This window comes from Apium graveolens, chromosome 8, assembly GCF_009905375.1.
Source record: "Apium graveolens cultivar Ventura chromosome 8, ASM990537v1, whole genome shotgun sequence".
Taxonomy (NCBI): Eukaryota; Viridiplantae; Streptophyta; class Magnoliopsida; order Apiales; family Apiaceae; genus Apium; species Apium graveolens.
The window spans coordinates 4,927,495-4,940,873 of record NC_133654.1 but is presented as its reverse complement, the minus strand read 5'-3'; the positions used below and the strand labels follow the sequence as shown (position 1 = coordinate 4,940,873).

The 13,379-nt window shown below is 35.3% G+C and overlaps 1 pseudogene; it reads right to left on the bottom strand.

Annotated features, from left to right (window-relative positions):
• Positions 1–8,141: 8,141 nt before the first annotated feature.
• Positions 8,142–9,511, bottom strand: LOC141679176 (putative wall-associated receptor kinase-like 11; annotated as a pseudogene).
• Between the last annotated feature and the right edge of the window lie 3,868 nt (positions 9,512–13,379).

Genomic DNA, 13,379 nt, shown 5'->3' with positions numbered 1-13,379 from the left:
AAGACCCACACAGATACAACAATACATATACTATAACACATAATAATTTCAAATATATCATCACTTAGCCCATGTTTTGATAATCAAATATACACGTATCACATAATTTAGAAAATACTAGTAAAATCGATCAAAAACTTACTTTCAAAACTGAGCAGAACTGACTTTACCCTTTTTTGGCCCTCTAAACAATGTTTACTTGGAAAACACAAAACACGAAAGTTGTAGAGAACGAAAAGACTTCTCCAAAAAGTCTAGAATCACTGCATTCTGACTTACAATGAATTTTCAACGAATTTTACAAGACTGCTGATTTATGCTGAGAAGAGCCCTACGAATTTTGATATTAAAAATGAGGAAGACGAATAGGATATATTTATAATGATATAAAACCCTATATCTTAAGCTACAAGTTATCCATATTAGAATATGATCCAAATTTTAGACCCTTTATTCTAATTCAATTTTAAATACTAATCTTAATCAAATTTTAATACTTTTTTTCTATTATTCTATTATTAATCGATATCTAAAAATTACGGGATATTACATGAACCCACAACTTTGTCTCCTACGAAGCAAAGTAGTACCCCCACTGAGATAACTATAACCTCCCATGTATCTTCCCAAAAGGATACAATGGTTGTAAAGGCACATAAACAGTTACTAGATCCATCTTCTCAACAAGGTGGGTCTATTAAAATTCATCTGTCGGCCATGACATCCGGTATTAAGTCAAACACGCTCTCCAATATTCAATCTCTTGAAGCTTTAAATGAGTAAATTAGAAGAGAATTATTTGGTAAGGATGAATTGATGGTAACAGGGCATTCAACCATATTACAGTTAAAATACCATGTTCAAGATCCTTCATTGGATCAATTGCCTTCACAAGTGTTAGGAGAGGGTGTTGTAATTGTTGTCACATCTAGCACAACATTTACCTCCCCATGACTAATAAACCTGGATGCATTTGCGGATAGGGGATCCGACATAGGTGTGGATAGGCAACCCATTGGCGATGAACCAAATTCAACTGGTGAGTCTAAAGGGAAAGTTCATTCACCGACACTGGAGGGAGCTGACGAACAGATGCCAGATATGACGGCCTCAGTGATCCTCCCAATGATTCTAACTCTGGATGAGTCGTCTTATGATGACATGCAACTTGTCTTGAACAAGGATCGGGAATCGCTAACTCTCATTGCAGCACTGTTGGCCTCCTTACAGATGGCTCCAGTGTTTCTTCAAGGTACTTCTTCTGGATCTCGGAGTTATGAGCGGAGTGTATCCGTGATGATGTGTAAAACACTAATCCCTGAACCGAGTGGCAGAGTGTGGAGTAAAACACTGCGAGAAGCCCGTGAGACACCTACCTCCCAAACACTACCTGTAGACATGTCACAGTGCGTCACAAAATCTTATCTTGAAGAGCAGTTGACATTCGAAGACAGCTATCTCAAAAAACAACTGGCTCCAAAGGATCAATATCTCAAGAATGAACTTTCTATCATGGATGAACAAAACATCTTTCTGATCAGCTTGAACTTCAACAAGCATCATTTGCAAGCTTACCGAAATTTATAGAGTAATGTCTCTCACAATCCCGGAAGGGAAAGATAATTTCCAATATTGAGCCAAAGATCTCAGTTAGAAAGCAAGCACCAATCCTTGTCTATATTGAAATAGTTCTTGCCAGTACTGGGCCAAAGACCTCAGTCAGCAAGTAAGTGTCTATTTTAGAACCATCAATTCTAGAAATCCCTGCATTGATCTTAACTGCTCAATCAACCCCAGCTGTGAAGGATAACACAACTAAGGGGGATAAAAGGGTAGAGCAAGAAAAAGAAGCTAATTGTTATGAATTTAATTCAAGATACCTTTCAAGCAGCTGGTTGTGGATATGATGAGTTTGGAGATGATCTTGAAAAAGAAAAGGAAGAGGAGACGATTGATGAAAGGGTGTTAATCAAATCAAGAACTGCTGAGAAGAGTTCTACGACTCATGGGGATAAATCAACATCTAAACAAGATCATCTGAGCCGTGTCATAAAGCTCAGAGGAATCTTCTATCAGAGGTATATGCTCCAAAGCCCCTATTCTCAGAGTATGAGTTGGAGGAAGGAGAGATAGATGAGAGCGAAGTTCCTAAGAGATGTGAACCCAGATTTGAAGAAAAGGAGACGGAGGATAGAAAGATTATCTCTGAAGACGAAGAATATGAAGATGAAGATGCTTTCTCGGATGATTGTCCGTAATATGGAATGCCTGAAAAATTCAACTGATCTTACAAAGAAATTTAAGAAGAGGTATAAAGATCAAGAGCAAGAGTACTTAAAGCTATTCAGAGAAACGAAGCCAGAGAAGCACGAAAGTCATATCTTCGGATGTACAGGAAAGGAAGTAAATGGGATGAGATAAAAAGGAAAATGGACAAACCTGAAGTCTATCATAATTTAGATCCTGGCAACAGGAATCTTCTGAATATTGGGGAGAAGTACAGAAAGCACTATCTCAATATTCATGAGTTCTATGATCAGTTCAATGGAATAATCACCGGAACCACTCTGAATATTCTAAAGAACGGTTGGAAAATCATTACTAATCATATTGATGGACTACAAATAAAGATCTCCATAAGTGTTCTGAAGAAGCTAAACATTGTTGAACTATTTGTCCTTACTTCGAAGATTCCATGGTTGAAATCAAATGAAAATGAATACTTCAGAGACAAGCTTCGGAAGATGATGATGGATTTATCTCCTCAGGCATTTCTTTATCCATTCGTGATCAAGGTATTTGTAGATGGCATAATGCAGAACATCACCATGTCTGATCAACATATAAGATCCATTCGTTTTCTACAACTCACTTTCCTGGAATGTCAATTGAGGAGCAAAAGAGCAAAACTAGAAGCTTCAGGAGCCAAGAGATCAGAAGCAGACGTTAAAGCTGCTGAAGTTCTATATGCTTACAGGCTCAATGACAAGATGACTGGGGACTCAGAGAGGGACATGAAGAAGGTAATCGGAGCTTATCATGAGATGGTAATTATAAATAGTGAGGCATAAATTAATCTTCTAAAAGATAGTGAACCTATTATCAGCACTGATCATGAAGGGGATCTAGTCTTTGAGATTAATAAAATGAAGATTAAGATCAAGGATTTTTCAGAGCAAGCGAATCAGAAGCTATATAACAAGCCTTGTTGGATGTCAAACTTTCCACATGTAAAGGAGACAAGGTTGCTCTGATTTCTGTCATAAGGATACTTGATGAGGTAGTGGAAGAAGAATCGATCAATGACACTAAGAGAGTACGAGGACATCCTAAAAGGATAACAGTTTTGGTAATGGAAAGAAGATCTACTCTGTTGCTTGAACTTATTCCTAAGTGCTCCAAAATCAGATATCTCCGATTGATGCTTAATGAACTGAATAATCCACCTCCCATTAATGCACTTGAAATAGAAGCTCGTGATTCTTTCCATGCCAACTAATTGACCATCTAAATAGAAGGAAAAGATCATCTCTTTCAGAATTAACAGGCCCTAGAAAAAAACTACCAAGAGAAAGTCTGCTCAGACTCAATCCACTCAAGAAGGAGAAGGTAGTCAAGGCAAGAAGCTGAAGAAGACAAAAATAAAGAAGATATGGATTATCTGTTCAGGCTAGAGGAACATTTCTTTGTAATTTGAAATCTAAGAAATCTGGAATTATATATGTAATCCAGAATGCATTTAATATCATTATCTGTTTTCAGGTTGTACTTTTTCTTATTTTCAGTTAAGTTATCTTTGGGGATTTTCTTGTCGAACTCTAACAAATAAATAGGGGGAGATTGTAAAGCATAATGTAATATTAATATGTAATCGAGGAATTATAACTCAACATGAAACAGAAACAGATAAATAATATTAAACTATGAAGTACAGGAACCCTGAAGATGAAGACTAGATAAATTCAAAGAATCAAAAGATGGAATTAATGCTCTAAGTCCGTAACCAGGTCATGGGAAGAAGTTCATTGATATGTTCAAGCCTCCATGAAGAATAAAATGTCAAAGGACTTCCATTGTCAGTGAAATGATTTGATTTAAAGTATTAAAGATCAGGGGCTGAGTGGATGAAGCAATGGATAATCAATCAAGATGTATCAGTTCGGAATGAAAAAAGAAATTGAATTAAATCAATTCATGTTAGTTATTTGTGAACCAGACCAGTGCACCAAGCATCAACATATCAGAAATGAATTAATTCAGTTTTACAGAAGAAATATTATTGATATAATAACTGAAAGACGGGATGGAAAAATATGTTAAGTCATATTCTTACCCTTGTGGTCGCTGGTTAGAAGATGGTGCAAGGAAAATGGTATCCGTGTAGTCGCCAGTTAAACAGAAATTCAAGGAAACTTTTAAGCCTATGTTCACAAGTAACTCAAGGAAGAGTCTTTCACTCTTGTCGCTAGTAAGAAGAAAGATACAAGGCAAAGTTATCCCCCTGCATGCGCAAGTCAGGCGACAGTTCTAAGGCAAAGGCTTTTTCCCTTGTACTCGCAAGTAACAAGGAATGAAAACCTATACTTGTATTCGCAACTCAGATATTTTAATAAGGAGAAGTTCTTCCCCTGTTGTCGCCAGTAACAAGGATAGAGAAAAAGGTCTAAGGCAATTCTTTCTCCTCTTGTCGTGAGTAAACAGAAAGAAGCATTCCATGTTGTCTCCAGTAACTTACTTGGTAATTTCCATTGAACAAATATAAGCAATTGAATTGAATTTAATGGATACAATTATGCCACCTATCCAAAGCAGTTGAAGTTTACAAAAGCAACAGAATGAACAAAATTCATTTTAGTTATCTTTCTCAGCAACAACATTGTATTTACGAGAGCTCCATTAAAGACTTCATTTATTAAGTTTATAAACATAACGTTGTGCTGTCGAATTTATTGTAGTTAATCATTTATTTGATTAGAGTGTAGCAACCTCAAGGTTTATATTAATAAAATAATATTTTTCTCGAATTATTTTATGTCTATTTTGATTTCGTATATATAACGAAGAACTTGTAACGAATTGAAAAGGATTGTAGGTATTGTATTCAACCCCCCTTCTACGATACTTTGGGACTAACATAATTCTTATACTATTGGCTTCCGTACATGGTCTTAATTATCATCCATCAAATGGATGTAAGGACAGCTTTTCTTCATGGTGACCTTGAAGAATAGATTTATATGGATCAGCCTGAGGGATTTGTTGCTTCTAACAATGAGAGAAAAGTATTTAAGTTAGTCAAGTCTATATATGGCTTAAAACAAGCTCCTATAGATTGGCATAAGAAGTTTGATGAAACTGTTTTACACTTCGAGTTTTTAGTTAATGAAAGTGACAAGTATGTCTACTATAAGATTAGATGTAATGATTATGTGACTGTGTGCTTGTATGTAGATGATATTTTATTGTTTGGAACCAATATTGAGATTATTAACGAGATAAAGAGTTTCTTGCAAAGGCATTTTGAAATAAAAAATATGGGTGAGGCTAGTTTGATTCTTGGAATTAAGTTGACTCAGTCAACTGAAGGAATAACTTTGTCCCAATCTCATTATATAGAGGAATCTATACTTGAAAATTATGGTTATTCAAAATGTGGAATCACAAGCACACAATATATATGATTCAAAAGTGGCTCTTATCAGGAATGAATTAGGAGTTCATGTCTCAGTTAAGGTATTCTCAGATTATTGGGAGTTTGCGGTATTTTGTTAATGGTACTAGACCGGATATTTCATACTCTATGTCTAAGTTAGCAAGAAATACAATCTATCTAGACAGGACACATTGGGATGCTCTTGATAGAGTTCTTAGATACCTGAAAGGCACCATAAACCTTGGTTTGCACTACAGGAGGTTTCCTGGTGTGCTAGAAGGTTATAGTGATACAAGTCGGATAAATAAGAAATATGGTTCCTATGGAGTGACTGGATACGTGTTTACCCTTGCGGGTGGAGTAGTATCCTAAAAGTCTACTAGACACACTATAATAACTTGGTCTACTTTTGAGGTTGAGTTGTGTACATCAGATGCCACGGGGTCTGAAGCTGAACGATTGCACCGACTTATGTTTATGAAACCTGTAGTGAGCTGACCTCTCCCTGCTTTTGCGATTCATTGTGATAGTCGTACAACTATCGACAAGATCAAAAGCAGAAAGTATAATAAGAAAACCAAGAGACACATCCAAGTTAGACTGAAGTCTATAAGGGGTTTAATGTTTGAGAGGATCATATCTATTGAGTTTATTGTAACTCAAGATAACCTAGCTGATCATTTGACTAAGGGACTTGAGCATGTTGTTGTCCTTAAGTCTAGGTTGGGAATGGGACTGATAGCCCATCATGATTCATCCACAACGGGAACCCAATACATATGAGAGGAGATCCATTGAAAGTGTATTCAATGTGGTAATAACAAGATGTGGGGGTGAATCAGTGGTACCTTACTATAAAAAAAGATACTTATGCATTTGAGTCTATTCCCTGAAAACCTAGAACGTACTGTTGCTGCAAGTATAGCAAGAGTTATTTGAACTCCGAATGCGATCAAGTCGTATGACGAGATGATAACAACACATCTCTGGAGATGCCCAGCTAAGAGAATGTAATTTTGTGGTCGCAATTAGAGAAAATGATTATTCCTCGAAACATTCGACGAACAGGATCGAGACATGACCATTAACGTCTCAAAGTCGTAGATTGGCACCATATCCTTTGATTTGTCATCGTCTATAGAGTGTGGTTACACCCAATGGATAAAGATTCAAGGTGAAACATTCCATATATATCTGATAACCATCGAAGTAGTGGACTTAGAAGGGCTCAATCCCGGAGTGGTACCGACCTTGAAAAACAAGCTATGATGAGGATAGATATATATATTTCTGTATGGATTTGTGGGGGATTGTTATAAAATGGGAAGTTTGAGACATATTTTTAAAATATGTTCTCGATGAAATTTCCAGAAATTAACGATAGAAAGTTGTTCCTTGTAATGAGCACTTAAACTTTCATGTTTTGCTCTAAGGCATTTTCGGAGTGAAATCCATATATAATTTGGGTTGAAAGTGCTTGCTTGGAAATGTGTGTGGATTAGTTTTGTTGATGAAAACTTGTATCCCACGTAGCTTTGGTAAAGTAGGTTTGGTGGCTTTATATAGCAACATGTGCAAGTGTAGTGTACAACTACTAAGGCATGTGGGAGTGCATGTGTGAGCCTCGCGCGTGCACACGCGCGCCTCCGCCGCCTCGCCACGACACGGGTTGAGTCAAAGTGCGATTTGGGCGAATGTATCAGCGTCTCGCGTACACGAGGCAACCTGGGTGAGAAATTTTATTACCGATTTAATGAAAAATAATAATTAAATATTGTTTCTTAACAGAATTTTTTTCAAAATATATTTTAATAAATATTTTTGATTGATTTGTTAAATAAATATAAACTGAAATATTTATTTGATTATTTTGATTAACGTTTCAAGTGTAATTTTAAGTGTGTGATTCGGGTATTAGAACACACAAGTAGATACACTAACCCTAGTAGCAGTCTCTCTCTCCCGCTCAAAACTGATCTCTCTCAAATTACAATGGTATTCTTAGGCGAACTTAGGTGTTGTCGCTGTTGACCATGCCGTGACTTTGTACGAGTAGGTTTGTAGCTATATTATCGTAAGAGGGACTTTGCGAACCTATCACAGTGTAAGTGGGGAAAATTTCTCTTCAAGAATAGTATAGTTTTCTCGAAGGGCTAGACGTCTTAGCTTATTTATCTTTTATCGATTTATGATGAAAGCGATAAAATAAGCTTTCTTTTCGATTATTTTCCGTTATTTACCTTTATTATTTGTTTGGTTATTTAATTTTTCCTGTTCTTTGTAATTATATATAACTGCCCTTCACATATTTAGTGATTTTTTCGCGACACAGGTTTGCTGGTTGGACCTGCTTGCCTGTTCGACGGTATAAATACTTACCAAATAATTGCAGTACAAAAAAATGAGTAGCTACAAACAAGAATAAGTCCAGCATTCTTCAGTAAATATGTTATATGAGAAATTGCCATTCCATATTGTTGCACTTGCATCACTGCTTTGTCAAAAGAGGCTCTAATTCAACACTGAGACTGTGATATACGGTGGAAGTCGTAGAAATAAAAGTAACATCCGACTCCAAGGGTTCATCTGTTCCATATTCATCCTCTTCATAATGTTCTTCAGCAAAAGGTGATCCAATTGTATCTCTAATACTCTCTAGCTCAACACTGTAACTCTGATATACGGTAGAACTCGTATAAGTTGAGGGAATGCCCGACTCGGAGGACTCATCTAATTCACTTATTTCATATTCAGCATCTTCATAGTGTTCATAGTGTTCAGCAGAAGGTGATCCGTTTGTATTCAGAGTACTCTCCAGCTCAGCTACAACTTGTTTCATTGTTGGCCTATTCCTCCCACTAGAGTTCAAGCATCTATGAGCAATGTTAGCAAATGCTATAATCTCTTCCATGCTAACCTCGTTGGTAATTTGTGAATCAAGAATATCTAATATACGATTTTCTTCCATTGCCATTGAAAAATGGATGCTAAACCTTCTTCCTCATCGTCAAGTGGAACTGGTTTCTGTCCAGTCAAAAGCTCAACAAGAACTACCCCAAAGCTATAAACGTCGCTTTTATCTGTAAATTGGCCATATCGGAAGTATTCAGGATCAAAGTAACCAAATGTACCTTCTACTCTAGTTGCAGTCAGGTGACTTTGATCAACTGAAATTGTTCTTGAAATTCCAAAATCTGCCACTTTCGCCCTGTACTTATCATCCAAAAGTATATTTGTTGACTTAATATCTCGATGATAAATTGGAATCGCTGCAGCAGAGTGTAAATGGTAAAGAGCTCCTGCAACTTCTTTGGCCACACGTAGGCGTACATCCCATGTAAGTGGAAGGTATTCATTAGGCTCATGAATATACTGCATAAGTGTTCCATTAGGGATGAACTCATAAACCAGTGAAGGGACCTCTGTCTCCAAGCAGCATCCATGTAGCTTTACTATATTTCTGTGATTCATTTGTGACAAAATTACAACCTCGTTGATGAAATCCTTGATAAACTGTTGAAGTTTACTTTCATCTTCGATCTTGGATCTTTTCACTGCTACTATTCTTCCATCTGTCAACATTCCTTTATAGACAGTTCCTTGTCCTCCTTGTCCAATGATTCGATCTACATTAAAAAGGTCAGTTGCCTCCTCCAACTCCTTTGAAGTAAATAATTTGGTTGCCTCCATGTTACCTTCCCTAGAAGAAACCTGTTGTTGTAATAGCAGACCACCATTTCTCTTAAAGAACTTCTCCCGGAGCCTACGTATTTTTCTTTGTCTTATTACTTTGTACAACCACCATGTAGTAGCCACCAGCACCCCTACACCAGCACAAGTGGCTGCAGTCCGGATCATAATTAAGGATGTCAGATTATATCCAAAAGAGTACAGAGATGTTGAATATAGTCGAAAATTTAGCAAAGAAGATTTATTGTCTCAAATAAATAATAAGAATCTGAACACTAGTATTTATACACCAATTTGATTATTAGTATTTAAGTATATAAACTTCAAAGCTAAAATAGAGATATAAATCTTGACAAAAAATAGAAATATAAATAAATTACATTCTTCTTTGTGCAGGAAATAATCTGCAAATGACCTACAGGCTATACTGACCAGTTTTAAATGAATCATGTTAATCCTTGTGCAAGAAAAAATTAAACAGCATAAACACCTTGTGTTATGCCCTGGCTTTCTACTAGCTACATAAAGTCATGAACATATCTGTATAGTTTTAGAGCACAAGTACCTAGTACTACGATTGCAGCTTTCTTGACACTGTCATCGACAACCTTTTTCACGCAATCAAAATCCCCAACAAGGTTCCACCCATCTTTGCATGAGCAAGTGTAGTTTCCTGGTGTATTGGTACAGATATGCTGGCATCTGTTCTTTAGGAGGGAGTTTCCTTGTCCATCTCTTGCACACTCATCGATATCTGACAAAAAAAATACTATATGAGGCGTAGATCTGTTAGTTACAATAGTAAATGTCTGAGTTTAAATTCCTCTTCCAAGAAGAATTGGAACAAAATGTCTGAATGTGTTGCTTTGGTACTAAACTTCTGATTTTAACAATCAGTTATGTTCTGATGTAATATTTTTATGGTAAAAACTCACCTTGACATCCTTCGCACAAATAAGGATTTCCTTGGTATCCATTTATACAAGAACACAAGCTTTGATTTGTACAAAAAGTATTTGCTCCACACAAGGTGCTATTGGGCAAAGAATTATCGTTTGCAAATCTTTTACAGGACCCTTCTGTTTTCCAGTTTACCACAGCAGGAACTGTTTCCTTAGTTTGCACACTGTATATGTCTTTCAGCTTACTAAACCAGTTCTGATCGACAACGAATCCATACCTGCATCAAGTGGAGGAGACAGGAAAATTTCGGGCTATAAAAATATTTACTAGCGTACAAGCCCGTGCAAGAAACGAGATTTTTAAAATAAGCAAAAAATGAGATTTTTGTTTAACGAGTCAAAATATAGTACATACCTCGGCCCCTTGCTCACTACAAGGAAAACAAGCTTCAACAACGGTTTATGTCCGTTGTCTGATGGGTGTTGTCTGATGGCATTTTTCTTGTAGTGGCTGCAACCTCTTGTTACACTCACGGATATAAAAGCTGGCCTGAGTGGCAGCGAATTAGATGGCATGAAATTTGATTGGCAGCAATTTACACCAAAACAATTGTTGTTTTTCTTTTGTGAAGGAGAACACAATGATGCGCACCCTCCAACAGTAATCGCGGTTTGGGATTTAAATTTTGAAAAGGCAAAATCAACAGTAAAGATCTTTTTTAATGAAGCAAAATTGTCGCAGCCCATGGAAGTGAATAAATTTTCGGTGTTTGAGAATGAAAAGGGTGCGTATAAGGAAACAGGTGGAGGATCAGTTCTGCCTGTACAAAAAGTAAATATTGGATTGTTTACGCGAATAGTGCCTGCCTCAACTGATATATTTAGCACCTCCAGATTGTTACCATTAGTGTCCCTGAGGAAAGCTTTTGGTGACCCATCAGAAGAGTTTTTGCATGATATATCCATTGCCAAGTATGCTGAACAGTCTGCTCCGATTCCGAACGGGTAAGGAACAACCAGGCTGCCACATTTTTCTTGACATCCCTGCTTGTTTTATGAACATGAATAACATTACTAGTATCATTTGTATCAACAACTTGACAGCCATATTATTGTAGCTTTACTATTTTGTTCTTTAATTAGAGTAATGAATAATGGATGCATAAAATTATGTGGATAATTAGAGTAATGAATAATGAATAATGGATGTTAAGATCTATATATTTTAGTGACATGACAAAAGTTTTAGAAAAAAATAAATGTATTTGATTTGTTATTTTAACAGTCAACCGGTGTTTTGACTTGTACTTGTAATTAGTATTTAGTATTGTATTAATGTTTCGATTTTTTAAAAAATATTTATGAATGATCCAACCGTACGGATGTTAAGATCAATATTTTTTAGTGATATGACAAAATTTTTAGAAAAAAATAAAAGTATTTGGTTAGTTATTTTAACAGTCAACTGGTGTTTTGACCAGAATTTTTTAATTAAGCTCGGCTCGGCTCGTTTTGATGGAGAAAGCTCGTGTTCGGCTCGTGTTCGGCTCGGTTCGACTCGACTCGATTTTGTTCGATAAAAGCTCGTGTTCGGCTCGTTCGTTAACGAGCTCGAGTTCGAACACAGGTTTTTGTTCGTTAAGAAAGATCGGCTCGGCTCGGCTCGGCTCGTCAGAAAAAAAATTAAAGCTCGGCTCGGTTCGATCAAAACTCGACTCGGCTCGGTTCGTGAACAGCTCTACTCTTATCTCAGTATAGTTTAGGTTTCTTTTTTAAGAAAAAATTGATCATTTATACTGTACTCCCTCTCTGTCCCCGTAGTTTCTTCGCATTTGAAATCACATTTTAACACTCTTATTTTAGTATAGTTTAGGTTTCTTTTTAAAAAAAAAATTGAACATTTAATTTTTATTCAAACGAAAATAGTTTTTAAAATAATTTATGTAATTATAGTAGATAAAAACGTGTCCAACACTCTTTGAATGATAAGAATTCAATATTAAGAATTTATTGGGACCGAGGTAGTAGTTCATAGTGCAATAATTTTGATTAATATTTTAATTATTTTAATTTACATTTTTTATAATTTTATAAAGAAAAATGATCTTTAAGTTTAGGAACTCACTTTAACTTTTGAGATTTTTTTGAACTCAAATAGTCCACGTGATACTTACGAACTAATTTTTAATTTAGTGATGGTTTTATAAATATATTCAACTGAAATTATTTTAAAATTCATTATTAAAATGCACTTTTTTTAGTATTTGAATAAAATATCTCTAAGATTCAGTGATAAATTCGATTATTCAGATTTGACGTTGAAAACACAAAAAAATGAAAAAAAATGGGTAAAAAGCTACCAACATGATAATATTCTTATTTAAGTGCTTCCCTATTCATACAATTTTACTATATAGTCTACATATATCTTATATAATTGACGTTTTTCACCTTTTTAATTATGGACTCACTTTTCTTCAAAAATTTCAACCATCATGAATTAAAAAATAATATTTTTTTTTGTTATTTTAGAGAATAATATTGATTTAAAAATGTAATGTATATTGTTTCAGTTATTTTAGTTATGAAGTAGTATGTGGTTTATTATATAATATCTATATATGCACATTATTAACTTAATTTTTATATATCTAATTTTTTGTCGGAGCATTTATTTTGAGTACTCCCGATTAATCCATGTAATATGACGGGATAACTGTTGGGTTAAACCCAATAGGTAGTATGGTATTGGTGATAGAAAACATAATTGAATTGAGTAATAATTGTATGGGTAGACAATTATTATCATAATTGAGTTGGGTAATAATTGTATGTGTTGACAATTATTATTATAATGGGAATGAGTAATAATTGTATGGGTAGACAATTATTATTGTAATCAGATTAGGTATGTCTTCTTGGCTAAGTTTGTGATGGCTATATATACATAGTCGTGTTATTGTTTTGATGTATGGTTGAGTATTGTTTGACTTAAGTATCACTTGAGTAAATACCGTTTGGTGAGATTGATTGTATTATTGATAATTGTTTTGATTAATAATACAAGTTGGGACGTGGGTTTTTCCGCGTCATATATTGAGTGTCTGTTTTGCATTATTTGTTTGGTTCTATAC